Source organism: Lasioglossum baleicum, chromosome 5, assembly GCF_051020765.1.
Source record: "Lasioglossum baleicum chromosome 5, iyLasBale1, whole genome shotgun sequence".
NCBI lineage: Eukaryota > Metazoa > Arthropoda > Insecta > Hymenoptera > Halictidae > Lasioglossum > Lasioglossum baleicum.
In genome coordinates, this window is record NC_134933.1 from 16,694,293 (window position 1) to 16,698,361 (window position 4,069).

The window sequence follows — 4,069 nt, forward strand, 5'->3', positions numbered from 1 at the left end:
CTCACAAAAAATTATCAAAATTCAAGTCGGACACTTGGGGTCCTTCCCTTGTGAGTGTCATAATGTTCAGAGAGTTCATGACTTTCCTCTGCTAAATTGACTGGATGTCTCATACAGGTGGTACGTTCATTTAATTAAAAAGTCTGCCTCCTAAGTGATGGTAGCGAACGCGTTAATTACCTGCTCCTGTACTGATGTAAATGTAACCGAGCACTACTTATAGCTTCTCAACTTTTCCTGGTTGCGAGAGTCCCAGCGATTCAAATTGAATCCTCGAGGAGTCCATAAGAAGTGGAGGCGTTTCGTCGCATAAATTGAGGAAAGCAGGATTTATCGTGTAACTGGTAGCCTGCCCGCTATCAGCGTGGAACGTCGAGTAACGACGCTTATTACAAGAAAAGAGCTTCTGTTGCCCTCCCGTATTCCCGTTTAAGCAACTCCGGCGTGGAACGATCAACGAAATGAAAACATCGCCTTGTCTGTAATACGTGTGCCCCCGTGAAATCTCTCCTTCTCTCTCTCTTTCTCTCTTTCGTCTGCCCCGGAAACATATCGATCATAATATTCCCCCGACGACGGCCCCCGCTATCTGCCAAAAGCATCGGTGATATCTTACTTAATAACGCGGACCTTTCACCATGGCCGTACACAGCACAGGCGAACACTATAATCGGCCAGCAAAGCACTGTGCTTCGGCTGCCCGTTCGCTTCTAGTTCACTCCGCCACGAAAACTCGTTAATTGTTCGAGGTTCGTTAACTCTCGAGGAAAAATCCCGGCGAACGCTGAACGCGTATCATGCTAATAGGGGCATTGGACGATAGGGGAAGAAAAAAGGTCCTTGTGGAAAAAACGGGACGAGCCTTGTGCAGAGCTGCAGGTTGCATCTGGCAAAGAGGATCGTCTTGTCTCGGTCCCGTGAGCATCTTTGTTATTCTGTTATCACGCGGCCGCGTCCACTGGAATTGTTTTTCCATCTGGGAGTCCATGTTTCACTCTGTTCTAGATGGAAATCGACGAACGTCGTGCTTCTGACAAGTTGCGTGGGTGGTATGTTATTCGTATGCGCGAATTTCTTTCTTTTTATGTTCATTATCCCTCATTAGTTGTCCTTCAATTTGACACATTATGTATTTTCATGTAAAATCGAGTCAGGAATAAACTAGACGTAACAGGTAAAACATCCATTACGCTTCAAGTTGAAATAAATATCTAATTATTTTCAATTTTTGTGAGTCTGCCTCGAGGAATATACGAATAGCGATTGTCTTAGAAAATGGTTCATCGGTTCAGTTAGTGCCGGTCGCTGTACGATCGATTCTCTGCAGCTAAATCCAGATTCGGGCCGGCAGCAGCGTGGCGTACCGAAAACTTTTGTTCGCGAGTCGCGCACGAAACGCTGGAAACGAGCGCGTGCACACGTGTTTCTCGAACACGAGATACACCGTATACCGTGTGTGTGTGTGTGCACTGTGTACGTATCCGCTGGACGTGTATGCCTGTGTTTGCACGGGGGCGCGTGCGTGTGCCCCGAAGTATGTGCCGCGAGGTGGGTCGCCTTTTGTTTTAGCATGGGGAGCTAAAGGGAGCCCTGGTAGCGGGTTACCACGAGATCTCGCCAGCTGATATCCCCGCTTTTTTGTCAATTTATAAGGATTTATACCAGCGACCCGCAGATACGCTGCGCCCTCCCCCTTCGGCCTTCTGGGCAACGTCGAGGCCAACGTTTTACCAAAGGGGTGGTCCTCTCGTGGCGGAGGATCGCGCGGAGGATCGTTGTAGGATCGACGAGGACGGCCCCGGGAAAAGGGAGAATAAAGCTTCGGAACCAGGGGGGGAAACCAGGAGAGAGGACACTCCGACAAAAGGCGAGCCGGCCTCCACGTCGTTAGCCAGGGCTTTTCGGGTTTTTGGTAATAAGGACGATTTCGAAATGCAGCAGGGCCTCGATTAATCGCGGTTTCGGCTACCCGGTATCTCGAGATCTTCATTAGTCGATCGGGAGCCCTGCAGCTGTAGGATCTCGTCGATTCGCTCGGAGACGTCGAAGATTCGCCGGAAACCTACCATTCAACCATCCTACATTATTTTAACACGTTGGCTGCTACGTAGATCATATGTGGGTCACACAATTCTTCGTCTATCTTGAAAAATTCATTTTGCTCGCAATATTGTTGCTTGAACCGAACTTCATTAGGATTTATACGATCTGGAACAGTTCAAGAAGTAATTCTTACGATAAGCTTGAACTCTCCAGTTTCAATTTCAAAGATTACATTAATTCGATTTTATGGGATTTTTAGGGGTGATGCTTTATAGCCACTGGAAGATGTCGAAGATTTACGATGTCCTACGGTATTTTAGTTCTCGCTGAAAATGAGTGTAAGCGTACTGAGGAAGTAAAGGACACAGTTTCCGATTGTCTAACGATTGTCGAATTGTCAAATTGAAAGGGTTAGAATCAGAAACGAAATTTTTCTACCGATTCGAAGAGGCGACAGCGGCGACAGCGGCGACTGCTGTTCGAAATTCCTGGCGCGGAGATCGCCCGTCCCTCTCTATCGGCTCGAACAATTAATTAATCCGCAGAAATGAACCGGCGAAGAGAGGGTGGCGGGAACGCAAGTAGACGCGACGGTGCTCGAAGCGTGATTCGCGAAACGAGTGGACCGGGACCGGGGGTTGACAATTAAGCAATTATCTTGGTCGGTGTGTTGCTGCAGTGGTCGTTCCTCTCGCCCCATCCCGACGATGTCGCGAGGGAGCGAGCGAGGAGGATGCGACAAGAGGGAAAGTGTTGGACGAGGAGCGAACGGAAGCGGGAGGAAAGGCGAACCGGTGGTGCAAAAGGGGAAAAACGAGCCTCAGGAGTGGCAGGAGAGAGAGAGAGAGAGAGAGAGAGAGAGAGAGAGCGCAAGAGAGTAGGAGAGAGAAAGAATGAGTGAGTGAGAGGGAGAGAGAGAGCGCGCGAGGGGAGGGACCCGTATCTTAATGATATTGTAGTCGGCGTGCACACGCGCAGGCTTCCTCTAATTGCGCCACTGAAGCGGCCATGTTACCTAGCCCAGGGGTGCAACGAGGAGGGAAGATGCTTGGAGGGGAGGGAGAGGAATCGTTCACCACGTGCACGGTTTCGCGCACAAGCGCATCGATGCACTTGTGTGTACAAGCCCGTGTGCGCTTCTGACAAGGACGATGCATCGGGTCGAACGGTGCTACCGACGGAGACAGGTGGTCTGGCGTAGGGGATGTGCATTAGACGAGGACGCTGGTTCCCATGGTGGGGGCCTGAAGTAGACTGGAAGATGGAGGTAAATAGAAGATGTTCCCTGTTGAAGAAAAGGACAGATACCGGTGAAAAGGAAACGACCGTGCACCTAGTCGAAGGGGCGAGAGAAAGAGGATCGCTGGTTAGAGCGGAACGAGAGGAGGGGAGAACAAGGACGAGGATGAAGAACGCACGGAGGGAGGGAGAGGGAGAAAGAGAGAAGGAGAGGATCAGGGGAAAGTACGCGCGAACAGGAGAGAGAGAAGCGAACGGGTGGGAGAGGCGCAGGAGAAGGGGATCGCCGAGGTAAAAAGCTGGAAATGCAGCATGGCGGTTGGGAATCGGTAGCAATTATTACGAAAGGACGACAGTTGAATGCGAATACCTCGCCGAGAGGGCAGAGCCGAGAATTTCGGGCCACCTCGTCGGACGCGGGTGGCGAAACGACGTGACAATTGCGCGCGGAAAACTTGATTAGCTACAGTTGCCTTCTAATTGGCCCCGCGATCCAGCCTGCCGCCGCATTCTACCGTCCCCGCTTTTTTCGACCCCCGTCCGGATAATTGAATGACCTCCGCGAACAATTAGTTGACCGATTCTGCTCCCTGAATAAATTAGCGGCAGTCGGCCTATCGTTACACACATTGTTGTTCGCAATTACCTTTGCTATAGCGGTCCTCTCGTTATTTTCAATCATTCTAATCATTCCTCGACAGATTCCTGTGCTACCCCTTGAGTCTTTATTTAAAAAAGAATTTATTCTCGGTGAATCGCTTTCCGTAACAATGGTACGGCAGCAGAA